Here is a 20850-nt window from a genome sequence, read left to right on the forward strand (position 1 = left end):
ACCTGACAATATTTCAGGCTTCTCCAAGCCCTGACTTAAGCCAAGGGCACTTAGGAGAACTAAACCCCCCAACTAACAAAATCCCCTACCTAGTACCCTACATAGTCCCCCCCTCCCTGCTCCCCCCCGGATAAGTGATAACACCTATACAGTAAGTGCCCCTAATCCTTTACTTGCCTATAGGTGCAGAGTAAGCGCAGCAGAGCTTGTGGGTGCCATCTTCCGACTTTTCGAATTTCTTCGGGAAGTGAGTGCTGCAGTGGCAAATGCGCAGTTCGGAACAGTCTTCTGGTTCATAGCAGATGCACATGTGCCAAAAGTGACAGAAATTGTCGAAGGGAAGAAAGAGGACCCAAACAATCAAAGAATGCCAAAGAGCCGGAAGATGGCACCCATTAGCTCCGCTGCGCTCTGCACCTTTAGGCAAGTAAAGGAATAGGGGCAATTAAAGGTGTTATTACCTAAGTGGGGGAGCTGGAAGGGGGGACTATGTAGGGTTCTGGGTAGGTTTTATTAGTGTGGGGGTGAATTCACCCTTAATATGCACAGCTTTCATCATCTTTTCACACCATTCTGTGCTTTGAGCTCAGTTGGTTGGGGACACTATTTAACAGGTAGTGAACTGGAGCAGGAGGAGCTACAGGGTGGGGGTATGCCAGTTGAGTTGGGAGTTTTTGGTGTATGGACTGAGTGGTGGGAATAAGGAGAGGGTGGTTTTTGAGTGAGATTATGTGGGGGGAAGGAGGTGTTAGCTAGGGCACCATGTCAAGTAATATTTGCCTTTGGCACCAATACTACCTCTCCCAATTCTTCTTGTGTCCTGCAGTTGTCTGTAACCATGTGTAGAGCCTAAAACAGTTGCCCTGACTTGTAACCCACTACAGACCCCTCATGAATAACCTGCCAAGGCGTAGGAGTAGACATGTTAGTCTCTGCCGACAAGCTTTCTCTAACCTCTCTGCCCCCTTCCCCATTACATTATTCCAGCCCTGAAGACATTAACAGCAACAGCCTTTCTAATTGAGTTGAAAACTGACCCCAAATTCTTTCTCCGAGCTATTAGTTTTCCATACCATTATACTGTTTTGTTTCTTTCCTTTTTTTTTTTCCTGAAAGCCAATTAAGCGGCTTTTCATCTTGCGTGAGCAGCAGGAAGGATTTTGTTTTTAACTTTTAACAAATCTCAGCGTGCTCGGCAGAGAAGAAAGCAAGTGAGGGCCCTATTTGTAACTGGGCTTTTTCCCCCCCAAAGAAATGAACTCGTCGTTTGATGGTTTAATTAGGGAATATCGGAGCCCTACCTGAAAGATACTGTTCCATCTTTGAAGTCTGTAATCTGCACCCATTTAGGGCAGAGGGATCATCAGACGGCTGGAGGACATGTGAAAAAACGGAAGCAATTAGTGGGGTTGAATTGATTCTATTGCAATTGAATTGACTCTTAGTAATGTGTGCTCTGGTTGTTACAATGATTTGCTAAGTGTAAGTGTTGGCATCTCGCCTGCTCTGATACTGGACACAAATTCTCACTGCTGAATGGCTGCTTGATTAATAGTCACTTGTTTTCAAGCAGTCCTGCTGTAGGTTGTAGTTGAACTGTACCAAACACTCCTACAGTGGCATTTGATGGGTGCAGGACGTACTTTAACAATTAAAGGGCTGTAGGTTCTGGAACACTGCTTTAGAGAGTTATTAATACATCTTGTTCTTCTGTTTTCATCATGACCTGCTGTCTCCATTTTTTTCTACTGTCTCCACTTGTTCTACTGCCTCCATCATATCCTGCTGTCTTCATCTTGTCCTGTTGTCTCTGTCATTTCTTACTAACTCCATCTTGTCCTACTGCCACCACCCTGATCTGCTGTTTCCATCTTGCACTACTGTTTCTCCATTTGTTCTACTGTCTCCATCTTGTTCTACTGTCTCCATCAAGTCTTCCAGTCTATATCTTTCTACTGTCCCCATTTTGTCCTACTGTCCTTAACAGGACTAAGTTGTGACAGTAAGATGATGTCTCTATCTTCCTACAGTTTCCATCATGCCCTACTGTCTCCATCTTGTCCTACAGTCTCCATCTTGCCTTTAATGTAGACTTTTGCATTACTTTCTACATTGTTGTATTTGCTTATTGTTATCTTGCCCTGCTTTTTCTTCCATCTTACTCACCAACTCCCAACCTGCCCAAATGTCTTCATTGTGTTCTACTGGCAACATCTTGCTGTTCTGTACCTGCTATTATACCCTTTTATAAATATGCAGTTTCTACATTTAAAGGAAAACTAAATCTTACCTAAATAATTATGCTATACATGTTGTACAGTAAGTTGTGGGCTTCTGTACCATTCCATTGGAACCACAGCCCTTTAGCAGGGAAGATCTGGGTCTCCAAAGATGCCCCAGTAGCTCCCCATCTTCTTTTCTGCTGATTCACTGCACATGCTCTGTGCTGCTGTCACTTACTGAGCTTAGGGACCAACTCACAATAGCTTAGCTTCTCAAAAGCTGCTCAGAGCCCACTGAGCATGTGAGTGTCACAGACACTTTCCAAGATGGTGACCCCCTGTGACAAGTTTGAAGTCCTGGATCATTGCTGCTATTGACAAGCTGAAACTTATAAAATGTGGTATTTTTAGCCATATTCATTTTTAGGGTTTAGTTCTCCTTTAAGAGTCTCCACTATGTGTGTGATTCCTGGGTAGGTGCATATTTGAACCCTATTGACAGGTCCTTTAATGATCAGATGATTTGTTAACCTATTTACAGCTCTCTGTACTCTCTCTCTGAATCTAAAGCTGTTGAATACAGGCACAAGCGAGTCCTATTTTAGGAGAGATTGCATTCCCCAGCTCACGGCTCTCTTTTGTTCATCCATACGCCCTGCATACTAATGGCCATGGCTGACTTCATTGCATCATGCTGACCTGCTTCACTAGAGGGCATCAGACCTCAGCTTCCAGAGCTGTGCACCTTCCTCTCTGAGTCAGACATCTCATTTAGCAAGAAAAACGAGGCCCTTTAATTCTGAGTGACACCAAAATATTGCGTAAGGTCTGTGCTGGGCTCAGCCGGTCTAATAAAGTCACGAGGCAAACAACTAGTCTTCATTTAGCCACTCACAAGTCTATTGGAGTAATAATGCAGTGTTTCTCTATAAATGTCAAGGTCTAAATTCATTATACAGGCGTATTCCATCTTGCAAACAGGATTCAATTATTGTTAGATATTCACTTATTTAAAAGCAAAGAAAGACTGGAACACCAATGTCAATGCAAGGTACAGGCACCACAACAACTGTCTCTGTCCATGATAGTCTGACAGGGTTTTACAGGTATGGGACCTGCTATCTGGAAACCCGTTATCCAGAATTACGGAAAGGTCATCTCCCATAGACTCCATTTTATCCAAATAAAAAAAAGAATGTCCTTTTTTTCTCTGTAATAATAAAACAGTAGCTTGTACTTGATCCCAACTGAGATACAATTAATCTTTATTGGAAGTAAAATCAACCTGTTGGGTTTATTTAATGTTTAAATGATTTTCTAGTAGACAGAGTATGAAGATCAAAATTATGGAAAGATCCATTATCCGGAAAGCACCAGATCCCAGGCATTCTGGATTACAGATCCCATACCTATATTATGCTCATATGAAGATCTGTATTTCTCAAAATGCATTTTTTTTTGGTATGTGATACTTTTCACACTTATTTTTAATTGGGGGTTATCTACTATGTTAGTCTATCTTTCAAGACATCATAAGGCTATACCTCCAAGGCTGTAAAGTAGCCATGATATATGAATTAAACCTATTTGAAGACATTACTTTTCAATGCCCTTTAAGGGCTATTTGAGCCCAAGGTTTGCACTGTGACATCAGAAATAGCAATTTCTTTTTTTTTGGGTTTATTTGCTGGCTCTCCCCTTTCCATCGAATTGGCTAATCTCAGGAAAGAGTAACATAGTAAATTAGGATGAAAAAAAGAAACACATCCATCAAGCACCTTTTATGTCTATATAAATCCTACCTAACTGCAACCTGCTGGTAGTACTGTTATAGCCATCAGTGATTTTCAACAAGTGGATTTTGTTTTTAGAATAAAGAGACGATGATGATACACAGGTTTATAAAGTATGAGCGTGAGCTGCAGGGTCTCTAGAATAAATGTCTCATCATTGTAATATGCAGTTTCTGAGTACATTCTGCATACAATTCATGGTGTAATTAGTCGTTACTGCCCTCTAAGAAAAAAAGACACACGTCCATCATGTTCAACATTTTAAGTCTATATATAACCTGCCTAACTGCTAGTTGATCCAGAGGAAGCCAAAAAAAAAAAACATTTGAAGCCTCTCCAATTTGCCTCAGAGGGGGGGAAATCCCTTCCTGACTCTAAAATACTTGCACAGAATACTTGCACAGCCTATAGCAGATTATTCATCACTATTAACAGGTCAGTTATTTTCTCATTCATTCAGCACCAGGAACAGGTCACTGATTACTGATCTCATTCATTCAGCTTCATGGACAGGTCACTAATCTCCTCATCCATTCAGCACCATGGATGGACTACTGAGCTTCAAAATCATTTAGCATCATGGACAGATTAGTGATCTCCTTATTCATTCAGACTGATCTCCCCAGTCATTCAGCACCATGGACAGGACAGTAATCTCTCCATTCATTCAGCATCAGGACAGGTCAGTGATCTCCCCAGTCATTCAGCTCCAAGGACAGGTCATTCATCTCCCCAGTCATTCAGCACCATGGACAGGTCAGTCATCTCCCCACTCATTCAGCATCAGGGACAGGTCAGTGATCTCCCCACTCATTCAGAACCATGAACAGGTCAATGATCTCCCCACTCATTCAGAACCATGGACAGGTCAGTGATCTACTCACTCATTCAGCATCAGGGACAGGTCAGTGATCTCCCCACTCATTCAGAACCATGGACAGGTCAGTGATCTCCCCAGTCATTCAGCATCAGGGACAGGTCAGTGATCTCCCCACTCATTCAGAACCATGGACAGGTCGGTGATCTTGCCACTCATTCAGCATCAGGGACAGGTCAGTCATCTCTCCACTCATTCAGAACCATGGACAGGTCAGTGATCTCCACTCTCATTCAGCATCAGGGACAGGTCAGTCATCTCCCCAGTCATTCAGCACCATGGACAGGTCAGTCATCTCCCCAGTCATTCAGCACCATGGACAGGTCAGTCATCTCCCCAGTCATTCAGCATCAGGGACAGGTCAGTCATCTCCCCAGTCATTCAGCACCATGGACAGGTCAGTGATCTCCCCACTCATTCAGAACCATGGACAGGTCAGTGATCTCCCCACTCATTCAGCATCAGGGACAGGTCAGTGATCTCCCCACTCATTCAGAACCATGGACAGGTCAGTGATCTCCCCACTCATTCAGCATCAGGGACAGGTCAGTGATCTCCCCACTCATTCAGAACCATGGACAGGTCAGTGATCTCCCCACTCATTCAGCATCAGGGACAGGTCAGTCATCTCCCCACTCATTCAGAACCATGGACAGGTCAGTGATCTCCCCACTCATTCAGAACCATGGACAGGTCAGTCATCTCCCCAGTCATTCAGCATCAGGGACAGGTCAGTCATCTCCCCACTCATTCAGAACCATGGACAGGTCAGTGATCTCCCCACTCATTCAGCATCAGGGACAGGTCAGTCATCTCCCCACTCATTCAGCATCAGGGACAGGTCAGTCATCTCCCCACTCATTCAGAACCATGGACAGGTCAGTGATCTCCCCACTCATTCAGCATCAGGGACAGGTCAGTCATCTCCCCACTCATTCAGCATCAGGGACAGGTCAGTCATCTCCCTACTCATTCAGAACCATGGACAGGTCAGTGATCTCCCCACTCATTCAGCATCAGGGACAGGTCAGTCATCTCCCCAGTCATTCAGCACCATGGACAGGTCAGTGATCTCCCCAGTCATTCAGCATCAGGGACAGGTCAGTCATCTCCCCAGTCATTCAGCACCATGGACAGGTCAGTCATCTCCCCAGTCATTCAGCATCAGGGACAGGTCAGTGATCTCCCCACTCATTCAGAACCATGGACAGGTCAGTCATCTCCCCAGTCATTCAGCATCAGGGACAGGACAGTAATATCCCCAGTCATTCAGAACCATGGACAGGTCAGTGATCTCCCCAGTCATTCAGCATCAGGGACAGGTCAGTCATCTCCCCAGTCATTCAGCACCATGGACAGGTCAGTCATCTCCCCAGTCATTCAGCATCAGGGACAGGTCAGTGATCTCCCCACTCATTCAGAACCATGGACAGGTCAGTCATCTCCCCAGTCATTCAGCATCAGGGACAGGTCAGTAATATCCCCACTCATTCAGAACCATGGACAGGTCAGTGATCTCCCCAGTCATTCAGCATCAGGGACAGGTCAGTGATTTCCCAATCATTCAATACCAGGGAAAAGATCAGTCCCTGTCTTTATTAAAGGTAAATAATACATAGAAATAATTCTGAAAAATATGTTATATATGTTATGATGTGATACAAATGTAAAGCGTTTATTTTTCTGTTGTTTTTGCATTATTTGTCTTTTTTGGCCCTGCCTCTGTTTCTATAACCTGTAGTTTAAAAAGCGACATGATGACTCAATTCATCGTAAAGTACCAGCTGACACTTACTGCACCTCTCACTAGTGCAATGCCAGGAGAAACCAGGTCACAAGGTAGAGTTTTTGAGCTCTTATTTCCTTTGCTTCTGCATGTTAGGACTTGCCCAGTCTAGGGCCAAAGGTCTTGTGTGTGCTAGCAACTGCTCCTTCTGATTGAGCCACAGGAGGCTGTGTGATATTGTATATCACACAATATTGTACTTAATGCCATTGTTTGATTGCTCTACCTTTGCTTTCCTTAGCTTGCTTCTATCAGGTCAAGTGCAAGCAATTCCCCAATACAGGAGCTATTAATGTCAGTATGTGTGCTGGATCATTGCATTCTCTCTCTGTCCTTTAGCCCTTGTACCAGGAGCCCCAAGTCTCTGTTGTGCTGTGTGTGTTTGATCTCCTGAGTATGACCATAGAGTTGATATATGGACTTATTTTATGCCTGCTGCCTGCCCAAATCCCTTTCCATTGTCTCTCACCCTGGCACTTATACTGCTTATGAAACCATTCCATCATGCACATTTGCTTTACCTTGGGTTTCAGAAGCCTTATTCACAAGGTTGTACAGCACATATGGCCCCTTCCTGCCAATCATAAAACTGACCTAGAACCTTTAGGTACCTAACAGTAGCTCCTTGTGCCTCATCATGACTTGCTCACTGACTGGAGAGTGGGCAGGATTCAGCTCACAAGCAAAAAGGAAAGCTGGATATCAGATAAATATTTTAGCAACTGGTACTTTAATAGATTAAAGCTAAATAGCCTTTACAATTACCATACCTCTCAACTATCCTGTTTTTCACTGCACAGTCCCGATTTTGACAGCTCAGCCCACAGTCCCGGGTCTGTTACTAAAATGTCCCAACTTTCTCTTTGATATTCTGCACTGAAGAGCCAGATACAAAGTGTCTAACTTAACTGACTTTGGCAGAGAGCCCAGAATACGTGGCAGGTGCACTTGGATACTTTTGTAACAATTTAAGATAAGCAAAGAAGCAATTGTAACAATTTAAGACAAGTAGGTCTCTTGGGGAAACTGTGAACTGCAGCTTACAGGGCAATTCACCTTCATTAGCAAAACTGTAATTACACATAAAAACCACAGAAATGTGTTCAAACTTTCATAACCTGGCAAATTTTGTAAAATGAACACAAACAATTTTTTGCCTAGATATGCACAGCAAATTTTTTTGGCCCTCTTTCCGAAATGTTGGGAGGTATGAATTACTTAAATTGACACTAAACCTCCTTATGAGTTTCAGCATGCTGAATGCATTTAGCTGCTTTACAAGACAGCATGTATAGCATTGTTGGTTTTCTCCATTCCCTTACACACAATCCTAGTCTTTCTTTGCACCACCTCTCACTTAACATTCTTTTAGAGACTTCAGCTATTTCTTATTGTTGACATTGTCACTTGGAGAGATAAAGAATCATCTCACTGGCTTCTTTCTGCCTGTATATCTCTTGTTACCCGAGTACCTTTGATGTTCTTCTCTTTAGAGACTAGGGGACTTTAAAGCAAATATTTAGAAATTTACAGCAAGATATTTAAGAGGGGGACCTGGGATGTGAACTGTCCACAATCTGCCCGAAATGTCTCCCTATCTGCAAGTTGTGCATCCACCAGCAGCTGTCATGGAGAAATTACGGGACATTTATCAAATATTTCCTTCTGCCCATGAAATCACTTCCCTTCTCCCCAAAGAAAGTCTCGTATTGTGATGGATAAATCAGGCCACCGTTGGAAATAAAAGCCACATCGTTCTATTCATTCCTATACAGAGCAGAAAATTGCCTATGATATGGAATTAGACTGAACATTATGACTGGGAGAGGCAGTGATAGTGCCATTTAATTTAATTTACAGTGGAACTTTAAAGGGTAAAAGATCTGTTATATTTCTGTGTTTTTATTTTCAAATCATCCTCTTCTTTCCAAAGTGACCCTTTAAATATATCAAAAACACCGCAAAAAATATTAAGGCCAATTGCTAAGGCTTAGAATCTCAATAAAGTGTTAAAGGGACAGTTACCCCTTAGTGCAAGCTTTAGAGCAATAAGTGGAGCAAAAATTGCTCCAAATTTATTAGGCCAAGCATCCGTTACTATTTGCTGACAAGCCATTTGAAAATGATGGATCTGATTGGTTGCTATGCGTTACTGGGCCAGGGGTTCACTTTGTGTATGTTATACAGTAGCTACCCCCTTTACAATGTTCCTTAAAGGGTTTGAGCTCTTGGTAAATGTATCAGTTAATGAATTGAACATAAAAGCTAATTCATTTGCACTGGTCAGACAGATCCTTTGCTCCTCGCCTGTTAAACCAGTAAGTGCAAGATAGTCGCTTCCTTATGGGTTGCGTTGGTCTGTTGCTTGCGTTCACATCCAAGAGGTATAATGTATGGGAGTTTTACTGGCATTATTATTAATTCATATGGATTCATACAGGCACAGAGCATATTTACTAAGCATGTTACAGATGGAGAAATATGATAGGAGATTATAAAGAGGATGGAGGGCACTTGGCACCAACCTGCATGGGAAATAAATCCATAGTAATTAAATCATGGCATTAAAATGAAATGGGGCTATTGCTGGCTTGATGGAGCTAAGCAGTGTATTGCAATGCATCAGCCAACTGATTCAAAAATGCAAGTCCTCTTTTGACTGATGAACGATGAACCATATTGAGCCCCTTCCTCTTAAATTTACTCCTAGGTTCCTTGTGTTTAGAAATGCGGTTGCTGCTGAATCACAGTGGGGCCTTCTGCCACCACCGACAGTTTCCTGTGACTTCTATTTTTTTTTTGTATATAAGAGAAAAATTGCACACCCCCCGTGGGGATCCAGGACTTATAGGCCTATGAAAAGGTTGAAGCGTTGGGTTGTACTGGTATTGTTTATAACTAGAAAACAGCTGGAAAACTGAAGTGTCCAACTGAAACCTACTGAGAAAATGACCCAGCGCAGATTTATTCATTAATCAAATTACCTAATTTAGTGCCTTAAACAAACCAGCCTGTGTACTTAGCTGCCCTGCTAACCACATGTGACTCAGTCTCCCGCAGTCTCAAATATGCAATATGCAAATAAGCATATCTGTTTAACTAATACAGTGGACAGAAAAAAAGGAAAAGTGCTGGGATGGTTACTGCCTGCTCTCATTTCCCTACAGAAATAGGGATTGGTAACATCATATAGGTGCCTAATATATAAGGACAGAGACAAGGGAAAGTGTTGGAAGGGTTACTGCCTGCTCTGCTCTCATTTCCCTACAGAAATAGGGATTGGTAGCACTAGATAGGTGCCTAATATATAAAGAGACAATATATTTCCTGATAAATCGTGTGCAGGTACAGTTCTTTGCCCAGAAATAAAGTTTTGGACTTGAGACATTGCAAGAAAAAAAAAACTATTTCGAACTCTGTGAAATGGTTTCCCTTTATAATAAAGACCAAACAGCGCTCCAAAAGAAAAAAAAAAGTTATATCTGAAAACTTTCCCTAAAATTCAATATATTTATAGCTGTGATTGAACGTTTTCCCAGGCAATGGAGCGGCCGTTCTGGACGGAGCCGGCACAGGATGATGAGAGGAGAGGGTGCTTATATGGTTGTTTCCATTGTGCTGCAATGAGAAAAGAACATTGGTGCCTTTGCGTTGCTGGTGTAAGTATTTGTTTAACCGGTTGAAAGTAATAGGGAGGAAAGTGTTCCCATTAATCCAACGTGCAGAGGGGAGAACTAATATCTGCTTGACTGGACGGAGAAGGCTCCATTCTATCTAGCAAACCTATCATTTACGGCTCTTTGCGAGACACAGATATTCTGAAACCAGAAAACTTCTTTACTTTTTACTTTTCCATGATTTATTGGACTCATAAATCTTATTCTCTGGCTCTTGGGCAGTTCAACTTATTCTCTCCCCGGCCGGCAATGTGATTAATTTCTGGGATAATCATAATCACCGTCAGGCTTTAAGGGGAGTCTGAGGCTGTAATTGTTTGAACTCACAATCACTTTTTATTTTGATACATGAGGACAGAGCTGAGCAAAGGGAAAGCTGCATCTTTTATTGCTCCCCATTAAAAAGACTCAAGCTTAACAGCCGAGGTCTCCCAGGAAGAGAGGGAAGAATTCATTGGTGAAGGGAACAATAGCTGATCAATGACGGCCGTTCTTATATCTCCTATAAATGATTTCACTGCTTGTGAGAGACCTTTTTCTTTTAATTGTGAGCACAGACCCCCGCTGAGACTCTGTCCTCAACCCCCACGCTCGTACTTTGGAATTGATACCTTGGTTTGATCCCTAACAGTTTGATCTAATATAGCTAAAGAAGGAGAATTAGGTTGACATTGTCACCAAAAATAAATAATTTTTGGGGGGGTGGGAATAAGTAAGGTCAATCCTTTTCTACACAGGGAGCCAGTCCTAAGAAAATGGCTTTTTTGCAACACATGAGTAATGTCTCTAATGAGTTCTTTGTCCTTAAATGTCATCTTGGATATTAATTAAGTAATTAAGTACGGCAAGGGATGGAGAAAGGTTAAATATTTAGACTACTTTGCAACAGTTCTGAGTTCACTTTCTGTTTTTAGTGAACAGGGCTGTCGTTTGTTTGGTGGAGCCATTATATCTATAAAACAACTATGACTACAAAATTCCTTTTTTGCCACCACCTTGTCCTACTGTATAAAACAATTCTTAATATCTCAACCTTATCACATTTTCACAATCTTGCCTTTCCATCTACATCTTCTGTTATTGTCTTTCTGCTACCCTTTTGTGTCCTTTTTATGCCCTACTTGCCCGTGGTCTTCATCCTGCCCTGCCGTCTCTGTCTTGTTCTTTTGTCTCCAACTGTTTTCATATTTTGCATATTTTGTGTTTTCTTTTGCTTCTATCTTAGACTACAGGTCCCAAAACTATCACCCACTCATCACCCTACTGTCTCTATCTGTCCTGCTATGTCACCTCTCCCCCAATCTTCCCACCTATTTCAGCTTTTTGTGTTCAGGGCATGGGTTTCTTAAAGTTCTCAGGGCATCTGGGAAGGGAGTGTGGCAGTGGGATAGCAGGTATAGTAAGGAGAGATGGTGTCTATAGTAACAGTGGGATAATAGTCTCTGGGAAGGGAGTGTGACTGTGGGATAGCAGGTATAGTAGGGAGAGATGGTGCCTATAGTAACAGTGGGATAATAGTCTCTGGGAAGGGAGTGTGACTGTGGGATAGCAGGTATAGTAGGGAGAGATGGTGCCTATAGTAACAGTGGATAATAGTCTCTGGGAAGGGAGTGTGACTGTGGGATAACAGGTATAGTAGGGAGAGATGGTGCCTATAGTAACAGTGGGATAATAGTCTCTGGGAAGGGAGTGTGACTGTGGGATAGCAGGTATAGTAGGGAGAGATTGTGCCTATAGTAACAGTGGATAATAGTCTCTGGGAAGGGAGTGTGCCTGTGGGATAGCAGGTATAGTAGGGAGAGATGGTGCCTATAGTAACAGTGGGATAATAGTCTCTGGGAAGGGAGTGTGACTGTGGGATAGCAGGTATAGTAGGGAGAGATGGTGCCTATAGTAACAGTGGATAATAGTCTCTGGGAAGGGAGTGTGACTGTGGGATAACAGGTATAGTAGGGAGAGATGGTGCCTATAGTAACAGTGGGATAATAGTCTCTGGGAAGGGAGTGTGACTGTGGGATAGCAGGTATAGTAGGGAGAGATGGTGCCTACAGTAACAGTGGGATAATAGTGTCTGGGAAGGGAGTGTGACTGTGGGATAGCAGGTATAGTAGGGAGAGATGGTGCCTATAGTAACAGTGGATAATAGTCTCTGGGAAGGGAGTGTGACTGTGGGATAGCAGGTATAGTAGGGAGAGATGGTGCCTATAGTAACAGTGGGATTACAGCTTGTGAGAAAGGATGACAGGAATAATTTTTTATCTCCATATCAGTAGAGCAGTACAGGGTTTCTCTAAGAAGATGGAAAGGAGACTCAGACAGATTAATGAAGAAGAGGAAGACAACAATACATTTTCTGCTAGAGGAATAATTTGGGCCGACGTTTGGGGTTTCAGGCAGTTCTGTATATCAGTGGAGGCTGCCAAGGAAGCTGAAATTTTACATTCAAGTGGGACAGAATAGAAATGTACAAATACATTTTTCTATTACACAGCTGACAGACTCTTGGGAAAACAATTATAAGCCACCGTGAATTGTGCAGAACACAAAAATTGATTTTTTTTCCCCATAGTGAACCTCATGTCCTGTGCATTGTCCCAAAGTACTTAATCATTTATATAATAGTAGATCTCACAGGAAGGCGGTTGGGCCGGTGTCATTGTATCCGATTTCTGGAATCAAACTCTATCTCTCTCAGCCGCGATATGATGAACTCCAAACTTCCATTTTTATTTTCCTTTCACATTTGTCTAATGGGAAGTTAGAAAATATCTTTGTTTCCTTGTTTCGCGCAGTAGTCATGGGGACGCCGGCCCTTTAACAATCTACGAGGCGATCCAGGGGAACGGGGAGGTGCCTAATCATCTGTGTTCATTAAAAATTTAACATAATTGCCGCACAGCTGATATAAATATTTGTGCACAGACCATTGAAAAGCTTTTACCCCCAAACGATAGGAAAATTAAAAACATTTACCCATTAATAGAGAAACTTAACCACTTCAGAGCTCAATTGCAGAATATATGAATGTACTTATGGGAGACGTAACTACCGGGCCCCATAGCCTGTGCGCTTCTTATTTCTGCCCCCGGAGGCGGCTCTGAGCGGCGCTTACTGGGACCATTTATCATCTTCGTTAACTGTAAATTCTAGTGAAAAATGAGCGACAATGTTATTTTGCCTCAATCCTGCCTCCGCAATTGATGACTCCTAAGTCTTCTTCTGAGGCTGGGGATAGAGATTAACCCGATCTCTTCCAAGGGGCTTCCTTTTGTAGGGATTGTAGGGAATATGTTCTGAAATCACTTTATCTGAATAAACAGCTCAAGGGCGAATGAAAGGCGCCGGCGTTTAGGAGCGCTAAGCTTTAAATGTCTTTGAAGGGATCCTAATTAGGAGAACAAGTTCATTCCGGGTGAAGAATTCTCATTGATTAGAAGAACATTCTGGGAGGCTGTTAAGATTCCGCCACAGCTCCGTGAGGTTTGGTGGAAGGCATTGATAAATAGCAGCTCGGGAAGAATTGGGGGCATCTCATCGAAATGCATTTTTATTTCTAAAAGGGGGAGGTTGAAGAATCTCCAGGTCCCTATAACAATACAGTCCCCCCTCCACTAGGCTCTTCTAAGGTGAGCGAGAAATATCTGCCATCAAGGTCAATGGTCTTTCTAGTAATGTCTGGCCAAGAACTACCCTGCTGCCCCCTATCACCTTGTATTACTTTCTTGGTGGCATTGGAGTTCCTCTAAGTAAGCAGACCCCGCAGTCTTGAGGGGGGGGCCTTGGACATGCGGATCCACTTCCTCTATACAGGCGTGAATTTGGGCTTGGGCACCCCTAGGACTGGGTCCTAGCGCCAGCGCCCTTGCATACTTTCTTCCAGAAGCGTAAGTGCTGGAGCAAGAGTATGCATCCCTCGTGCTCTTTAGGTTGTGGCTGAGCAGCATACCGACCCTAAAATCTTGCTGCCCTAGGCCTGGGCCTCCCTCATTAGTTTGGAAAATCCCCCCTCCCCAGCCACTTGTTTACCTTTTCCAACTTGAGTGGCAGTGGGCCTGCGACTGGGTAGGCCCCTCTGAAGTTTTTTTGCAGGGGGGCCTGACGCGGCTTTGTTACCCTATTCCAGTGATCCCCAACCAGTAGCTTGTGAGCAACATGTTGCTAATTAATCCCTTGGATGTTGCTCCCAGTTGCTTAATTTTGAATTCCAAGTTTGGGGCAAGTTTTAGTTGCATAAATACCAGATGTACTGCCAAACAGAGCCTCCTGTAAGCTGCCAGTCCACATAGGGGCTACCAAATGGCCAATTACAGTTCTTCATTGCACCACCAAGTAACAGTTTTCATTCTTGTGTTACTCCCCAACTCTATTTACAGCTGAATGTGACTCACGGTTAAAAAAGGTTAGGGACCCCCGCTCTTACCTATTGGAAAGTCAAATTACCTACACATTTTGTATATTATACAGTTTACTAATGATTGTGGCAGAAAAAGAATTTGCGGCCCAAGTCATAGTCTTCACCCGTCATCATGGAAAGAAAATTGCTGTTTTTGAATTCTGGAGCCATAATAGCTCATGAATGGCCTGCATGTATACCATGGTGCAGTGATCCCACCCAGGGTCGGATTTACATAGCGGGCGCCCCTAGGCCCACTGCCGTTTGTCCCCTCCTGTGCCGTTTGTCCCCTCCTGTCCCCTACCCTTTATTCATGCAAATTTTCATGGAGATTGTATCTCCTGCGCATCCCCAGTGTTTTTGAACCAATATGGGTGTGGTTGGGCAGCATGCCGCCCCCTAAAATCCTGCCACCCTAGGCCCGGGCCTAGGTGGCCTTCCCACAAATCCCGGCCTGATCCCACCACTGATTGTCAGGGTACTGTTATCATATATAAAGGGCCAACATATGTATTTAAAATCTTATGTTCAGTCCATCAAATATTTCCTGGTACAGTTCAACCTGCTCCTATCAGCTCCTTCGCTTGCCCATCATTCCTTTATTCCAATGACTACTTAGCTGGACTGCACATGATTACGTAGAAGGAGCAGACAAGGTAGGATTATCAGTAACACTGAAGAGCAAGTCAGAAGGAAATCTGCTAAGAAAGAGGGGAGTCAAGCTGGGCAGGAGATGCCTAATTTCTGCCGTGTAATTGTTCGGTAAATCAGGTTTCCATGTGGGAGTAGGCAAAATGTATTTTCTATAAAATATACAAAAAGTTCCTTATCACTTACTCAGCCTTACAACCCTTTATAACATTCCTCCGCACTTCTCAAGGAGCCACAGCTTATAAATAACAATAACCAAATAGTTTTCTGCAGGAGGCAAGTGGGTGGGTGCCTCTTAAGTCGTTTGCATATATAGGTTTTTCCTTGTTAGCAACCGGTAATTAAATATACAAAGTCTCTCGAATGGAAATCTAAGAAAATAAACTGCAGGGGAAAACGAAAGAGAAAAAGCATCAATAATTGCCTCGTTGTTGTTGCCAAACCCCAAATATGTGCCAGTTTCAAAGTGGCAGTAAGTGTGTTTATCGGCGAGCTTTGCCAAGATGGACGGCCGGCGGCAGAGGAGTCATTCATCGTCATGTATTGGGCACATTTGGTCGGGTCTTATTATGGAAGCAGGGGTAAGTGCATTGTGAATAATGTCGAACACAAAGGGATTTTTCTCCTTCCCCTTTATTAATGGATGCTAATATGTTCAATGAATCCAGATGGCTGTGACCCGAGTAGATATTATATACAGAGGCGGACGTGTGCCACAGCGGGAATGAATTGTTTAACAATGCCGTCTTCAGGTGCACGGCTCTTCTCTCATAAAGCAACCACAGACAGAAGAGAGTGGTATAGAATAACCAGCAACTTGGCTTTATCCTGTTCTACAGCAAATAAGCCTATAATCCGTACCCAATGTACTAAATTCACTGCCTTATAATTCTGGGCACACAATAAGCTATACCCTCATACTGTACTGTCTAAGGGAAACAATATGGCACCTCCTTCCTATATGTTTAAATACAAATATACAGAGAAGGAATGTTCTGGGCACACAATAAGCTATACCCTCATACTGTACTGTCTAAGGGAAACAATATGGCACCTCCTTCCCATATGTATAAATAAAAATATACAGTGAAGGAATGCTCTGGGCACACAATAAGCTATACCCTCATACTGTACTGTCTAAGGGAAACAATATGGCACCTCCTTCCCATATGTATAAATACAAATATACAGAGAAGGAATGTTCTGGGCACACAATAAGCTAAACCCTCATACTGTAGTGTCTAAGGGAAACAATATGGCACCTCCTTCCCATATGTATAAATACAAATATACAGAGAAGGAATGTTCTGGGCACACAATAAGCTAAACCCTCATACTGTACTGTCTAAGGGAAACAATATGGCACCTCCTTCCCATATGTATAAATACAAATATACAGAGAAGGAATGTTCTGGGCACACAATAAGCTAAACCCTCATACTGTACTGTCTAAGGGAAACAATATGGCACCTCCTTCCCATATGTATAAATACAAATATACAGAGAAGGAATATTCTGGGCACACAATAAGCTATACACTCATACTGTACTGTCTAAGGGAAACAATATGGCACCTCCTTTCTATATATAAAAATACAAATATACAGAGAAGGAATGTTCTGGGCACACAATAAGCTATACCCTCATGCTGTACTGTCTAAGGGAAACAATATGGCACCTCCTTTCTATATATAAAAATACAAATATACAGAGAAGGAATGTTCTGGGCACACAATAAGCTATACCCTCATGCTGAACTGTCTAAGGGAAACAATATGGCACCTCCTTCCCATATGTATAAATACAAATATACAGAGAAGGAATGTTCTGGGCACACAATAAGCTATACCCTCATACTGTATTGTCTAAGGGAAACAATATGGCACCTCCTTCCCATATGTATAAATAGAAATATACAGAGAAGGAATGTTCTGGGCACACAATAAGCTATACCCTCATACTGTACTGTCTAAGGGAAACAATATGGCACCTCCTTCCCATATGTATAAATACAAATATACAGAGAAGGAATGTTCTGGGCACACAATAAGCTAAACCCTCATACTGTACTGTCTAAGGGAAACAATATGGCACCTCCTTCCCATATGTATAAATACAAATATACAGAGAAGGAATGTTCTGGGCACACAATAAGCTAAACCCTCATACTGTACTGTCTAAGGGAAACAATATGGCACCTCCTTCCCATATGTATAAATACAAATATACAGAGAAGGAATGTTCTGGGCACACAATAAGCTAAACCCTCATACTGTACTGTCTAAGGGAAACAATATGGCACCTCCTTCCCATATGTATAAATACAAATATACAGAGAAGGAATATTCTGGGCACACAATAAGCTATACACTCATACTGTACTGTCTAAGGGAAACAATATGGCACCTCCTTTCTATATATAAAAATACAAATATACAGAGAAGGAATGTTCTGGGCACACAATAAGCTATACCCTCATGCTGTACTGTCTAAGGGAAACAATATGGCACCTCCTTTCTATATATAAAAATACAAATATACAGAGAAGGAATGTTCTGGGCACACAATAAGCTATACCCTCATGCTGAACTGTCTAAGGGAAACAATATGGCACCTCCTTCCCATATGTATAAATACAAATATACAGAGAAGGAATGTTCTGGGCACACAATAAGCTATACCCTCATACTGTATTGTCTAAGGGAAACAATATGGCACCTCCTTCCCATATGTATAAATAGAAATATACAGAGAAGGAATGTTCTGGGCACACAATAAGCTATACCCTCATACTGTTCTGACTCTAAGGGAAACATTATGGCAGCTTCTATGCAGTTTGTGGATTTGTCCTCACTTATTGAATTTTATTTTTTTCCCCTGTAAATGAACCGCCATGCACAGAATTTGATACATTGCTCACATTTATTAGGGGCTTATTAAATCACCCAGGAAAAATATGCATGCCAAATGAGGAGGAAAATTCATAAATTGGACAAATTATTTCCACATAAGGCCCTTCCAGAAACTCTTATGTTAATGTGTCCAGCTCTGCATATCTCCCCCCTGCTCCTCAAACACAACAGCATTCAACCTGACACATTTGTTTAATGGCACAGGGCATAGGTGGGGTGTATAGAAGGCTGGTGATGACAAGTGACCCGCATGGGGTCTGTCTAAAAAGAAATAAAAATCATGGAAAAACCCCAAAATATTAGTTCCACAAGGGACCTTTATTAGTTCCCTTAGCAGTGCAGGCAGTAACCCTTCCAACACATTCCTCTTGTCTCTCTCCTTATATATTAGGTACCTATCTAGTGCTACCAATCCCTATTTCTGTAGGGAAATCAGAGCAGAGCAGGCAGTAACCCTTCCAACACTTTCCTCTTGTCTCTGTCCTTATATATTAGGTACCTATCTAGTGCTACCAATCCCTATTTCTGTAGGGAAATGAGAGCAGAGCAGACAGTAACCCTTCCAACACTTTCCTCTTGTCTCTGTCCTTATATATTAGGTACCTATCTAGTGCTACCAATCCCTATTTCTGTAGGGAAATGACAACAGAGCAGACAGTAACCCTTCCAACACTTTCCTCTTGTCTCTGTCCTTATATATTAGGCACCTATCTAGTGCTACCAATCCCTATTTCTGTAGGAAAATGACAACAGAGCAGGCAATAACCCTTCCAACACTTTCCCTTTGGCTCTGTACCTTTATACTAGGCAGACAGAGTTGTAGAATATAAAGTGTGATTGCAGAATTGTCTTGAACATTAGAAACTGGTTTGATCTCCTTACTGTGCAAGGTTAATGGAATATAAAACTAATAAAAGGAACTAAGTTATAATTATAATTAAGACATATGATTGGAGTCTCTTGGGAATAACGGAGACATATTAGAGGGATATGAGGTCAGATTACTAGTTGAAATAGAACTGTCATTGATATAAATGTGCATAGAAACTAGAAGGGGTGGCTATAAGCAGCTTTCAGTGGATTTCATGGTTTTCTTATAAAGATATAAATATTTTATTAACATACATACATTTTCTTTCTAATCTGTAACATGATGGATAAGCAATGGGCATGAAACGCTATGGTTTAGGGCAGATTCTTTACAGCCGTTCATTGGGGCCGGGTTATGACCCGTCATATTTATTTTTTGGGTGGAAAGGATAAAAAAAGGATGTCGGTGATATATATTATCCAACATAATTGCTGAAGATCAGAGATAAATAGTTAAAAAATAAAAAAAATGAACCAATGGGAGTAGTTGAATTCTGTATTAGGTCCATGAAATTATTTTTAATCATAATCCATTCTATGGATGCCTTATGGGGTCAACTTGCAACTTTTGTTTGTTCAATATATTTTAAAAATGATTCTTATGGCATGTTCTGGCACTTGGCAATGATGTCACTAAACTGGCAATGAAGTGAGTGTCAATGTTTGGAGCACCGTTCCATGTTCACTAGACACCAGGGATCTGGGTATCCCAGAACTGACATCAAATTACCCATATGGTGCAAACTATTTACCTCTATGTAGCAACCTCATGGATACGCAATGGGTACAAACATGGCACCCATGTAGGCAAACACTTTGGTGCGGATTCTTGACAGCACTTGGAACATTTCTATCATCAAAAATATTTTATTTTTGATGATATTTTGGCTATTCCATTCATTTTTTAAAATACTATACCATGCCTGTTGAAATGCCGAAGGCCAAATTCCAAAATTATTGATAAATGCCCCAAGTCCAAATTCATAAGATTTTTCAGATTGTTATATATCTGTTTTTCCGGCCTGCAAGTGAAGGAGAATTTAATTCCTATAATTCAGGAGAGACAGACACAGACACAATTCTGTTGTCTTAGTTAAAGTGAACTGGGGGTGAAACTGCAGAAAGGAGCGGCAGATATTTAATTTACTGGAAAATGTGTGGGATTCTTTCTTTCTCTGTGCCTACAGACAAAACAGGCCGGAAGATAACACATTTACAGAAAACCAAAATTAAATACGCTGCGGATGGCGACGGGCAGGCAGGGAGATAAGCGTTGAGAGCTCTGAAGGATTACGGAATAAAAGCACCGCAGAGATGGGACTGGATACATTTGACTACAGACTAATACCAGCATCCAGTGCTGGCTGGTCATGCACTCTAACCAGTCTTATTTGTAGAAGGAAAGTGAGGCATGAAAATCAGGTTATTTAGCAATGAAATTAAACTCCCATAGACCAATAGTTTTAAGGCTTTTTGGGTTAAGGGATTGTATCCCTTAAACAGTACAGTATGAGGGTATAGTTTATTGTGTGCCCAGAACATTCCTTCTCTGTATATTTGTATTTATACATATGGGAAGGAGGTGCCATATTGTTTCCCTTAGACAGTACAGTATGAGGGTATAGCTTAGTGTGTGCCCAGAACATTCCTTCTCTGTATATTTGTATTT

This window comes from Xenopus laevis, chromosome 9_10L (genome assembly GCF_017654675.1).
Source record: "Xenopus laevis strain J_2021 chromosome 9_10L, Xenopus_laevis_v10.1, whole genome shotgun sequence".
NCBI classification, from domain to species: Eukaryota; Metazoa; Chordata; class Amphibia; order Anura; family Pipidae; genus Xenopus; species Xenopus laevis.